A 14,126-nucleotide genomic window follows, 5' to 3' on the forward strand; every position below is an offset into this window, starting at 1 on the left:
TTATTTTATTTTATTTTATTTTATTTTATTTTATTTTATTTTATTTTATTTTTCCTCAGCAAAGAAAGCTCAACTGGGTCTATAACATGATTGTAAAATATTCAGTTGTCCTTATGAAAGAAAAAAAAAAAAAGTTGAAATGAATACTAAATCTGTCTTTATATTACACACAAACAAATATTATCAGAATTTAGGATAACTTCCAATTTGGGGAATAGTTTTCTCCTTCTCTCCTTTTATTGGAGATTTACTTTTCCATCTGGAATATCTGATACTAGCCACAGCTGGAAAACGTAGCTTAAATAACATTCCAGTATGATGTCACATAACTGTTCCTGTATTATTCTCTCACTCCTCAAAAGTTTCTCTTCCTTCACTTGTAAAACAATTCTAAGGAAACAAAAAGCATCTGAGATTTAAAGAAAACTTAAGGTACTGCATCTTTTCTAATTTTGTCCTTATATTGGTATTTCTCCAAAAATAATCAACAGTATTAATTCTTCTACATTTGGGTCATTTTATATATTTCCCAGTATCTGTCTACATTGAGAAAGAGCTTATGTTTGGGTCTTGGAATCTAGTAGCTACTGACTCAGCTATAAACTTAATTGGTATTTCATCTAGTGAGAGAAGACTCTCTTTTAAATTAAGCAGAATACTAGAGTCTTGTGTGTCTCTTAGCAGTTTCAGGGTGCCAGCTAAGTTTCTCTGACTTTGATGTGTGTCAAAGGATTTTCCTTGCTAATGATGCAAGGTCACTGGTAGACATTTTAGTAAATTAAACAAAGGCAAGGGACACTTCCAGTCTCTGAAACTCTGCAGGTTGTACTTTGAAGTTGTTACAGTGATCCCTGAAATGCTTTTGCTCTGCTACAGCAGTTGCTCAAACAGTTCACTGGCACAGTTGTGAAGCTAACATATGTCAGAGAACATGCCCCAATGACAGTCACCTGTTTTGGAGAGTAAGAAAGTTGAACAATGTTAACGTGACATGTTTCCATAGTAGGCCCCCAGCATCAGAAAATGATCCCAGCCATGTTTATCTTTGTAGCACAGATGTAGCATCATGTCTATGTCTTTTGAATACCAGCAGACATCCTATGCTTCTGGCTGTCAAAAATATTTCACATAGCTATATTTTAGGATTGCCTACTCAAAGACAAAGGAAAAGAATATTTAAGATTTAGCCAAATAACACTGAGTTTCATAAACAAACTGAATTACTATGAATATAAAGGTTTGTTTTCCCTAATGGTTCTTATGAACCATTCTTATGAACCATTAGGTTAGTATACATTTCATTGGACTTGAATAAGAAGACTGTATCAGTCACACAGCCCTTTAGCCTTTGTAAAAGATTCCAGATCTGGATGCATTTGTAATTTATATCTCACTGTTGTGCTTTAACCTGGCCGGCAGCTAAACACCACACAGCCTTTTGCTCATCCTCCCCCCTCCCTCTCTGGGATGGGGGAGAGAAATGGGAAAGTGAAGCCTGTGAGTTGAGATAAAGACAGTTTATTAAGATAGAAAATAATAATAATAATAATAATAGTGTGTATAAAACAAGTGATGCACAGTGCAAGTGCTCACCACCTGCTGACCAATGCACAGCCTATCCCCGAGCAGCCACCTGCTAGCCCCCGGCTAGCAACCCCAATATATTGTTTAGCATGAAGTCAGATGGTATGGAATACCCATCTGGCCAGTTTGTCAGCTGTCTTGGGTCTGTCCCCTCCCAGCTCTTGCTGCACCCCCAGCCTGCCCACTGGCAGCACAGAGCGAGAAGCTGAAAACACCTTGGCTTAGTGCAAGCATTGCTCTGCAACAATTAAAACATCAGCATGTTATCAGCACTCTTCTCATCCTAATCCAAAACATAACACCCTAGCAGCTACTAGGAGAAAAATTAACTCTGTCCTAACTGAAACTAGGACACTCACTCTGGAAGTAACTTGGCTTAATAATAATTTCCTCTCCCTTTCTTCTTTATTTGTTATTCTCTAATGCAAGCAAGAGAGTGTTTAGCTTTATTTACAGAAAGCCACAGTTTTATTTTTAATCTGAAAATACTAATTACATTATGAATAGTCTGAGAAATTTTAATATGAGGTTTATAACACACAGTCAATGATTGTCTGTGCTTGGATGAGATATTAATGATTTAGTAAATTATTGTGAGGCCCAGTTCTCTTCCTCACTAAGAAATGTTCAAACCCCACTGTGAAATTTTATCACATATAAACTTTGTAGTTCACATTCACAAGATTTGTTAATCATATTTCTAACAGTTGCATGGATAAGATAACATTAACATATCTCAGATAAGGTCAGATGTGATGGTAACCATGATGTTAATACAATTATGATTTAAGGAATTTAACCACTGCTTCCAGATCTGTGTTTTGAGGGACATAATTAAAACCTCCTACTTTTTTAACAAATCATCTTTAGTAGGACACAATTCTGATTTTTTACATACTTTCCATATGCCTAGTTGCAATGTAATTAAGAAACAGTTCCTATGTTTATTTGTGCTTGTGTGCTTACATATCAACCTTGTGAGACATAAATCAAGCTTTGATATGTTAGCCTTTTTTTTTTTTTTTTTTTTTTTTTTTCCCACCCCAGGGAAGTGGTCACGGCAATGAACCTGCTAGAGTTCAATAAGCTTTTGGATAATGCTCTCAGACAAAAGGTCTGATTTTTTGGATGGTTCTTTGGAGACCCAGGAGCTGGACTTGATAATTCTTGTGGGTCCCTCCCATCTTGGGATATTCTATAATTTTTTTTTAAATCTTTCTTTGTAAAGTGAAACAAATGATTCATTATAATACAAAGAATATTTTAATTTATCACTTTTATCTCTGATGGTAAAATCTGTTAATGATTAACTAAAATGTATTGTATAATCAGGAATGCAAAAAAAAATGATGCTACTTATCTGACCAAGTAGGACTTGTAGTTGAATTTCATAAATCTGAATATTGTTCTGGAGTCAGACATAAGAGATTTTGATGACAGCTAAGTATTATATAAATATTACTACCTTCTTTTATGCAAGCTAGCGCACTTCAAATGCAAGAGAGACAATGTAGGTTATTTCCTCAGCATCTGAAGAATTTAATCAGTTACTAGCAAAGTTCTCTTAGCAGTATATGCTTAACCACCAGCTTTAAGGTGAGCTCACACGTTTGCTCATCTTGCATGAAATAATTGAACACTGATTGCTTCACGGCAAAAGATGAAATGTGAATTCAAGTGTCTAGACTTCTTTTTGGACCATTTTTCATCTGACTTTAAATCACTTTACAAATGAAAAATTAACATAAAAAGTCGAATAGCTGAAAGATTCCATTCTGGTGGGACATGACTCCTTCTCACTTTTGTCCAATGACTACTTAATGCTAGATAGATAAAGAACAGGGACTGGGATCCTGTATCTCCACTTCTAACCTGAAATTAAATTGCAGAGTCACAGTCCTACTTGCATATGTATTTACATATCTTATATTATTTTCAATATACTGGCAGAGTTTTGAGAAAATTATAACTTTGTTTCTTACCACAAGTACAGTAGTAGATGGAGTACTGGTGAGAAGTCGGTTTGAATTTTCTTAGTTCTAGGAAAACATAAAGTCCACCATATGCAGCTTTCTAACATTTGGTTTATCGTATAAATAGGGATAACAGTGTCACTGAAATACTGGTTAGTTTCCTCAAGTAAGAGGAGACTGACTACTTAACAAATGAATATGTAAATACAGAATTTTTAAAAACATTATTTGGAGTTTGATATCTCAATTCTGTGTAAACCACACTCTCTGTAACTAAATCCCTATTTTCTTTCATGTATCTAGGTCTTAATTTTCAAAAATGCAGTGCTGATTCTAGCATACATACATGTATTTATTTGCTAAGTCTTACTGCACATATATAAATTATCTAACTAGGGCATTTTATAAATTAAAGCAAAACAAAACAAAACAACAACAAACAAATAAAAAACCCACAATATTTCAGTAAAGAATATGCAATTAAGTCATGCCTATGACTTTAATGTATGATACATTATGTGCTTTTATTTCATACTATGGATAATGCTCCTGACAGTACTTTCATAAATCAGTTATTTATTAAATTATATGCTCAGTGTGCTACTGTCTCACTGACATCGTTTTGCATTTTAAATTCAGATAAACTATGTAAGCTACTGCAAATATCTTCAAATAATAGCTGAACAGCTGATACTATTTATTTATATATATGTATGTAAGCTGATAATCAATTACAGAGAATCTTCACTCATGAGAGAGAGGGATAGTTAATTTGTAAGTCTAATTATTCTGTCTTCAGATGAGGAAGTTAATATTTTTAGTGAACCTTTAAATATTGTTACTTTGTTATACAAAATAAAATTTAGCAATTAGTACACTGTGTGAGGTAAGAAGTCCATATCATTATATATTTCTGTATGAGAAGAAACAGACTCTCAGAATTAATCAAATGAGCTAAGAAATTATTACAGATAATTATAGGCATCTAGAGATGTGAGACTGCTAGCAATCAGACACTTGTAAGACTAAGATAATTATTACATATTGTGGTTTGCCTTAGAAAGGATTAAAAAATATTCTACCAAACTGTAATAGTTAAAATTATTTTACTGCTCATTAATGATCATTTGGGGGGCATGGGAAATGAAATGATTCACTAGTCATTATAAAAGACTATGCAGAATTTTCTATCAAGGTATCACTGCATGTATTTAGAGCAAAGAAATAATAATAAAAAAATCATAAAAGGAAAGTTCAGTATTTTTCATTAACTTCAGTTTAAATCCTAAACTGCCTGTAAGAAGTTTGTGATAAAAAAGGTGACCTAGAACTTAAATTGATTAAGAAAGATTCATGTAATGCTAAATTACAGATATAGTAAATTCCAGATGTTGGTACTGAAAAGTACTGAAAAGCTGGAGGTGTTTCTAGACTATTCTAGATTGATCAAGAATGTTACTCACTGAGGCAAGAGTGTCTTCCCAAGGCAAACAGCTCTGGTGGAGGAAAGTTGTGCATTGGAACAGGGAATTGTGATATGCAGGGGGGTTCTTGTATCAAGGAAGCCCCAGTGACTGGAGAGAGCTGCCAGGAGCCAGCAACCCTCACGACAATGCTTGAAGAGACTTAGGCAGGGCCAGGAATACTGTGATGTACTGGGGCTAAAAAAAGGAGAACCTGTACTCTCATGTACTTTCATGTACTCTGTAAAGGACAACTGTACAAAGTTGGACTGACCAACCACCTCTATTAGAAAAAAAAAAATGCATGAAGAGTGTTAGGAATTAGAGATTCTTCACTGTGAGGCACTGAAGCACCGATTTGCCATCCAGACAATTTCTCTAGAGAGGTTTGCTGCCTGCCAGGGGCCCACATTCACTATATCATGAAGAGGCTACCAAGGCTGCTAAAGCCAGAGGACTAACTAATTCCTACTCTTTCATGTAGAGTTGAATGAGGCTGCAATGAGGAGAATCTGAAATATCAACAGGGAGATTATATCCCTCACAAATATGTTGAAAGGATCAGGAGCAACGGCAGTATGCTCCTCTGTTTACTCAGTTGGAGACTGGGACCCAAGAAGAAGGAGATGAAAGAATCTGGCAAATGATTGGCTGTGTGCCTGGTGCCACACTCAGGGTTTTGGGTTCTGTGGTCTTGGACACACCTTTGAGAGACTGTGTGTGTTGACACACAGGCAGGACAATTACATTCTAGGCACACGGGCAGGACAATTGCATTCTAGGCAGCAAGAACCTCCTGTGCAGCAAGGACCTCCTTCCTATAAGGAGGTTCTCTGTGCTGGAGGAGGGTCACACCTGGCTGCATCTTTTGGGTGATCCATGTTGGGGCAGGGACACCTCCAAAGGGACTGTGGCCAATGGATAATCCATACCAGAGCAGGGGAGTGGTAAGAAGCAAGGAGTAGTAGAAAGAAACCTCTGCACATTGCCCCAACCTCCCGCACCCTCTGTTTCCCAGCCAAAAGCATTTGGAGAAACTGAGTATAGTGTGAAGTGAAAATAAGAAGAGTTGAGGCAAAGAAATGGAGACAAGAGGTGTTGGTCTGAAGATGAGCCTAGGAAAGAGGTAGGAAAGATGCTTCCCTAAGCGTTTGTTCAATCATCTCTTTTGTGTTTCTGAATACCCAAATGAGTAATTTAAACTTTCTCATAACTGGCAATAAATTTAATTAAGTGAAATTCCCTGAGTTGATATTATTTTGCTTGTGACAACAGGCAGTGGTGGCCAGAGTGCCACCATGCCACTCAGTGCCACACAGTGCCACTCATTAGGCAAATCTATAGTGCTGAAGCAAATGCAAGGCTTTTGAAGACATTTGAATACTGAACATATATATTCACTGCAATTCAGAGAACACTTGTTTTCTTCCAACATAATTGGCAGAGGACTGTGAGGAAAATTTTGTATGAAGATTGTTTTAATGTAATGAACCTTGTGAGTTGGATATGATGAAGGTGAAAAAGGTGTATCTGAATGTGAAGAGACTGGAAATAAAATATGAAGCTTTGAAATTTTCTAAGCTTTCTGAATGAAATGCAATGATGTGCCATCAAGTAAGTGTTTCTGCATCCAAATGGTGAAGGGAGTTATCTCAATCTTAAATAGAAAAAAATATTTTCCTTTCCTTTCCTTTCCTTTCCTTTCCTTTCCTTTCCTTTCCTTGCTTTTCCTTGCTTTGCTTTGCTTGCTTTGCTTTGCTTTGCTTGCTTGCTTTGCTTTGCTTGCTTTGCTTTGCTTTGCTTTGCTTTGCCTTTTTTTTTTTTCTGTTTTCTTCTCTTTTCATTAATTATTATTATTTTTAACTAACTCATAATACCTGATTTGCTTTTATGACCACCACTAAATACTGAGTTAATGTTTTCATGATTCCTTCTTTTATAAACCCGAACAATTCAATGTTCACCAAAAGCCATAAGGTACTCAGGAAATTTTCTGATGGTAGAAAATTGGAAGTTACCAATACAGAGGAAGTTCAGAGCATCTGATAGGAAGATCAGGTATAGAGAAAATAGAGAAATGTTATAAAAATGAATAGAAAGATAGAAATCTTATTTTATGGAAGGAAACTGAATGTGTATTGTCTGTTTAGTAAAGTGAAACCTGGGTGAGGACATGTTCATTCTCTAGAAATAAACACCAGAGAATAGAAGTACTTAAGCAGAAAGACAATGTTTACAGAACAGGTATAAACTGTCTGTTACTAAATTTAGGTTATCAGTTACATTAACTTTTTGAAGCATGAGGTAAATGAATAATGAAAAGAATATGAACAGAATTATTTAAAGAAGTCTTTTGGAATAGCGGGTACATGCTCTATTACAAGAAAAAGTCTGAAGTGGAAAGATATCTGTGACCTTTGAGTGAAGTAAAACTGTTGTATATGTTTATGCATCCCTCATAAAAAATTGCATTTATTTGCTTAGGGGTACACTCTTGCTTAAGTGAAACACAGTGATAAGAATACCTGGGATGGCCCATACAGTGATTTAGTTTGGAGTATGCTCTGTAGCTATAAAATCACAGTTTACTGAGATACCCTAAAGTAACAGGAGAGAATGAGGAAGAAACTTAGCAGCCCACTGAAGTATGGAGGTAGCTATTTATCAATTGAGAACCTCCTGTATGATGTGTTAATTAAGTTTCAATAATAAGATGAGCAGACTTTGAATTGGGCTATGGAAAGCATTAGAGAAAACTAAAATCCTAAAAATCTAAGAAGTATAAATGCATCCATAATCAGGAGGGAACGTATAAGCCATGAGGAATAGCACAAGTGAAGCTTATTTAAAATGAGGAAGTCAGAATATTGTTGATCAGAAGTCTTTTAGCTGCTCCAACAGAGATCCTGTTAGGAGAATTTTGACTTCCGGATAGGTTGCATGATATTTACGAATTATAAGCATCATAGCATACAATTCATATATATATATATTTTTTTCATATAACTTTATTTCAGCCTTTGCATACAGTTTATTGTACTTGTTCATTTGTATTTCTTTTTAAATGTGTCTGAGGATACCTCTTGCAAGTCACTCAGAGAAAACACATTTAATTAAAACTTGAGGTTTGTGCAGACTAAGAGACTACGTGAAGTTTATAAGCGGCATTTTGCCACTTATAAAGAATGCAGGGGACAGTGTTTATCACATGAAGAAACAACAGGGAGAGAACCGTTGATTCTACATTCCACTTTCGATGGTACATTCTACCATAAGTGGAAAAAAAAAAAAAAGGAAAAGAAAAAGAAAGAAAAAAAAAAAGAAAAAGAACAAGAAAATGAAAAAGAAGAAAGGAAAAGGAAAAGAACAAGAAAAAGAATAAGAAAAAGAGTAAGAAAAAGAGAGAAAAAGAAAAAAGAAAAAGAAAAAGAATAAGAAAAAGGAAAAAAAAAGAAAAAGGAAAAGAAAAAGAAAAAGAATAAGAAAAAGAAAAAAAGAAGAATGTCTTCCTGTCATAACCCATCACATGATCTTTTTCTTGTAAACTTTCATTTTAAACAATTTTCCAAGGGTTTTCCCGAACTTTATGGTCAACAACAGAAACCTAAATCAAAACCTGAATTTTTCCATCTTCTTCTGCTAGTTTGAACTCTGTTAGTCATGCTATGCTTCTCAGTGACAGCAACAGCAAAAGGAGCATCACGCAGAACAAGAATGTAATTACGTAGTCTGACTGCCTCTGTTCTACATGCTGTGATGAGCAGCATTTGCCATTGTTGTGGTTTAACCCGGCTGGCAGCTAGACACCACACAGCCGTTCGCTCACCCTCCCCCCTCCCTCTCTGGGATGGGGGAGAGAAACGGGAAAGTGAAGCCTGTGGGTTGAGATAAAGGCAGTTTATTAAGATAGAAAATAATAATGATAATAATAATAATATGTACAAACAAGTGATGCACAATGCAATTGCTCACCACCCGCTGACCGATGCCCAGCCCAACCCCGAGCAGCCGGCGCCCCCACCCCGGCTAGCCACCCCTATATATTGTTTAGCATGACGTCAGATGGTATGGAATACCCCTTTGGCCAGTTTGGGTCAGCTGTCCTGGGTTTGTCCCCTCCCAGCTTTTGCTGCACCCCCAGCCTGCCCGCTGGCAGGACAGAGCGAGGAGCTGAAAAGTCCTTGGCTTAGTATAAGCAGTGCTCTGCAGCAATTAAAACATCAGCATGTTATCAGCACTCTTCTCATCCTAATCCAAAACATAGCACCCTACCAGCTACTAGGAGGAAAAATAACTGTCCTAACTGAAACCAAGACATATATCCACCCCTTATTCCATACCATTTATGTCATGCTCAGGTTACACTCTTTCCAATACATTCTAGTTAATCACTATTTTCATCTATGGTAGTGATGACACACAGTATTATATAATAATTAACATAATACATCTCAACTCATGGGCTATTCTCACCCAGTATTAAATCCCCCTGAGGTACACACCGGACCTCCCCATTCTTTTGCATTACCCACCAAGTGCATCCAGGTCCTTGAGCAAAAGCAATCCCACGAATGGGTTTGCCTTTTCCTGAGGCAGGAGTAGCCCAGACTGTTTTACCTAGCATATTTCTTACATGCACTACAGGAACTTTATCCCCTTCTACTGTACGTAGCAGGTTTGATTGGGCAGGTCCAGCTCGATTGGCAGATCCCCTAGTATTGACTAACCAGGTGGCCTTTGCCAAATGTGTGTCCCAATTTCTGAATGTCCCCGCACCCATTGCTTTCAGTGTAGTCTTTAACAGTCCATTGTATCGCTCAACTTTACCGGAGGCTGGTGCGTGATAGGGGATGTGATACACCCACTCAATACCATGTTCTTTGGCCCAAGTATCTATAAGGTTGTTTCGGAAATGAGTCCCATTGTCTGACTCAATTCTTTCTGGGGTGCCATGTCGCCATAGCACTTGCTTTTCAAGGCCCAGGATAGTGTTCCGGGCAGTGGCATGGGGCACAGGATATGTTTCCAGCCACCCAGTGGTTGCTTCCACCATTGTAAGTACGTGGCGCTTACCATTGCGGGTTTGAGGGAGTGTGATGTAATCAATCTGCCAGGCCTCTCCATATTTGTATTTCAGCCATTGTCCCCCGTACCAAAGAGGCTTTGACCGTTTGGCTTGCTTGATTGCAGCACATGTTTCACAATCATGAATAACCTGTGCTATAGTGTCCATGGTCAGGTCCACCCCTCGATCACGAGCCCATCTGTATGTTGCATCTCTGCCTTGATGGCCCGAGGTTTCATGGGCCCATCGGGCTACAAATAGTTCACCCTTATATTGCCAGTCCAGGTCCACCTGAGCCAGTTCAATCTTGGCAGCCTGATCCACCTGCTGGTTGTTTTGATGTTCTTCAGTAGCCCGATTCTTAGGCACATGGGCATCTACATGGCGTACCTTTACAACCAGGTTCTCTACCCGGGCAGCAATATCTTGCCATAATGCAGCAGCCCAAATGGGTTTGCCCCTGCGCTGCCAGTTGTTCTGTTTCCATTGCTGTAACCACCCCCAAAGGGCATTTGCTACCATCCATGAATCAGTGTATAGGTAGAGAACTGGCCACTTTTCTCGTTCAGCAATATCTAAAGCCAGCTGGATGGCTTTTACTTCTGCAAACTGACTCGATTCACCTTCTCCCTCAGCAGCTTCTGCAACTCGTCGTGTAGGACTCCATACAGCAGCTTTCCACCTCCGATGCTTTCCCACAATGCGACAGGACCCGTCAGTGAACAGGGCATATCTCTTCTCATTTTCTGGTAGCTTGTTGTACAGTGGAGCTTCCTCAGCACGGACCACCTCCTCCTCTGATGACATCCCAAAGTATTTGCCTTCTGGCCAATCCATAATCACTTCCAAGATTCCCGGACGACTGGGGTTTCCTATTCGAGCCCGCTGAGTAATCAGTGCAACCCACTTGCTCCATGTAGCATCAGTTGCATGATGTGTAGAGGGGACCCTTCCTTTGAACATCCAGCCCAGTACTGGCAGTCGGGGTGCCAGGAGGAGCTGTGCTTCAGTACCGACCACTTCCGAAGCAGATCGAACTCCTTCATATGCCGCCAATATCTCCTTTTCGGTTGGAGTGTAGCGGGCCTCAGATCCTCTGTATCCCCGACTCCAAAACCCTAGGGGTCGACCTCGAGTTTCCCCAGGTTCTTTCTGCCAGAGGCTCCAGGTGGGGCCATTCTCCCCGGCTGCGGTGTAGAGCACATTCTTTACATCTGGTCCCGTTCGGACTGGCCCAAGGGCTACTGCATGAACTATTTCCTGCTTAATTTGTTCAAAAGCTTGTCGTTGCTCAGGGCCCCATTCGAAATCATTCTTCTTACGGGTTACTTGGTAGAGCGGGTTTACAATCAGACTGTAATTTGGAATGTGCATTCTCCAAAACCCCACGACACCTAGGAAAGTTTGTGTTTCCTTTTTGCTAGTTGGTGGAGACATAGCTGTTATTTTGTTGATCACATCCATTGGGATTTGACGACGTCCATCTTGCCATTTTATTCCTAAAAACTGGATCTCTCGTGCAGGTCCTTTAACTTTACTTTGTTTTATGGCAAAACCGGCCTTCAGAAGGATTTGGATTATTTTCTTCCCTTTCTCAAAAACTTCCTTTGCTGTGTTACCCCACACAATGATGTCATCGATGTACTGCAGGTGTTCAGGAGCTTCCCCCTGCTCCAGCGCAGACTGGATCAGTCCATGGCAAATTGTAGGGCTATGTTTCCACCCCTGGGGCAGCCGATTCCAAGTATATTGGACTCCCCTCCAAGTAAAGGCAAACTGTGGCCTGCACTCTGCTGCTAGAGGGATGGAGAAAAATGCATTAGCGATATCAATTGTGGCGTACCACCTGGCTGCCTTTGATTCCAGTTCGTACTGGAGTTCTAGCATGTCCGGCACTGCAGCACTCAGTGGTGGTGTGACCTCATTCAGGCCACGATAGTCCACGGTTAGCCTCCACTCCCCATTAGACTTCCGCACTGGCCATATGGGACTATTAAAAGGTGAATGAGTCTTGCTGATCACTCCTTGGCTCTCCAGTTGACGAATTAGCTCATGGATGGGAATCAGGGAGTCTCGGTCGGTGCGATATTGCCGCCGGTGCACAGTTGTAGTAGCAATTGGCACTTGTTGTTCTTCGACCCTCAGCAACCCCACAACAAAAGGGTCCTCTGAGAGACCGGGCAAGGTAGACAATTGTTCAATGCCCTCTGTCTCTAAGGCAGCTATGCCAAAAGCCCAGCGGAACCCTTTTGGGTCCTTAAAATATCCTCTTCTAAGATAGTCTATGCCAAGGATGCATGGAGCATCCGGGCCAGTCACAATACGGTGTTTTTGCCACTCATTCCCAGTTAGACTCAGTTCAGCTTCCAATACAGTTAATTGCTGGGATCCTCCCGTCACTCCATAAATACTGATGGGTTCTGGCCCCTTATAGCCTGATGGCATTAGAGTACATTGTGCACCGGTGTCTACTAAAGCCTTATACTTCTGTGCGTCTGACGTGCCAGGCCATCGAATCCACACAGTCCAATAAACTCGATTGTCCCTTTCCTCCCCCTGGCTGGAGGCAGGGCCCCTCTAATCCTCGTCAGAATCTTCATTCTTGTGTTTAAAGGACTGCCTGCTGGAAGTTGGAGCAGCAAACTTTTCAGAGACCCCCTTTTTCCCAATTGTTTTCTTTTGCAACTCACGTACCCGTGCCTCTAGGGTCGCGGTGGATTTTCCATCCCATTTTCTCATGTCCTCTCCATGGTCACGTAGGTAAAACCACAGGATGGCCCGAGGTGTGTATCCACCATATCGTCTTCCTTGCACGGATGAGCGCTTACCCCTAATAGCAGAGACATTGGTTTGTACAGGAGGGGAGGAAAATAATCTCTCTTCAAGGTGGTGGACCTTTTCAGAAAGTTTCTCCAAAGTATTCTCTTTTAGTTGGTGGACCCTGGTTCGTTCAGGCGGGGAAGAAAATAATCTCTCTTCAAAGTGGTGGACTTTTTCAGAAAGTTTCTCCACAGCCGAAACGCAGGCCTGTAGGGAAGAGGAGAGGCTTTCTTCGTACTGCCGGAGTTGTTTAGCCACATCACCCACTGTGGGTTCCTCATCCTCTTTCCAGGCCATTATTGCCAATGAGCTGGCATATGATGATGGTGCACTCCGTACAAACTTCCGCCACATGGGTCGTGTACACTTGACTTCATCTGGATCTGTGGGTACTTGTCCATTGTCTGGGTCCTCATAAATCACCTCCCGTACGGCTAATTCCCTCAGGTACTGGATTCCCTTCTCCATAGTGGTCCACTTGTTTGGCAGACATACAAGTTCTTCCTTGTAGGGAAACCTTTCCCTTACAGCATACAGGAGACGCCTCCAGAGGCTGTGAGATCGTGCTCCATCTGCAATTGCTTTGTCAATGCCTGCATCTCTAGCAAGGGATCCCAGACGCCTGGCTTCCTTGCCCTCTAATTCCACACAATTGGCTCCGGTATCCCAGCACCGGAGCAGCCAGGTGACAAGCTGCTCACCTATGCAGCGACCAAAATCTTTTCGCACATCTCGTAGCTCACGCTGGTATAGGTTTCGGGTAACTACTGTTGATTTTTCAACATCCCCATCTTCATCCTCCTGCTCCTCTGATAGTCCGACCTCGTCTTCTCTACACCTAGACCTAGCAGAAGACTCTCTGCGTTCTAAACGACCTGAGTCTCTATACCATTTTTTCACCTTGTCTACAGGGGCAACTTGTACTGCTACAGCTCGTTTCTCTGACCCAACCACAGGGTCTGCCACAGGGGTTGGAACACCCCCTGCAGGGGCAACTTGCACTGCTACGGCTCGTTTCTCTGGCCCAGCCACAGGAGCTGGAGCGGCTGCATGAGCTGGAGCTGGAACAGCTACAGGAGCAGGAGCTGGAGCGGCTGCAGGAGGTGGAGCTGGAGCTGCAGGAGCTGGAGCAGCTGCAGGAGCTGGAGCTGCAGGAGCTGGAGCTGCAGGAGCTGGAGCGGCTGCAGGAGCAGGAGCTGGAGCGGCTGCAGGAGCGGCTGC

This window comes from Oxyura jamaicensis, chromosome 4 (genome assembly GCF_011077185.1).
Source record: "Oxyura jamaicensis isolate SHBP4307 breed ruddy duck chromosome 4, BPBGC_Ojam_1.0, whole genome shotgun sequence".
NCBI lineage: Eukaryota > Metazoa > Chordata > Aves > Anseriformes > Anatidae > Oxyura > Oxyura jamaicensis.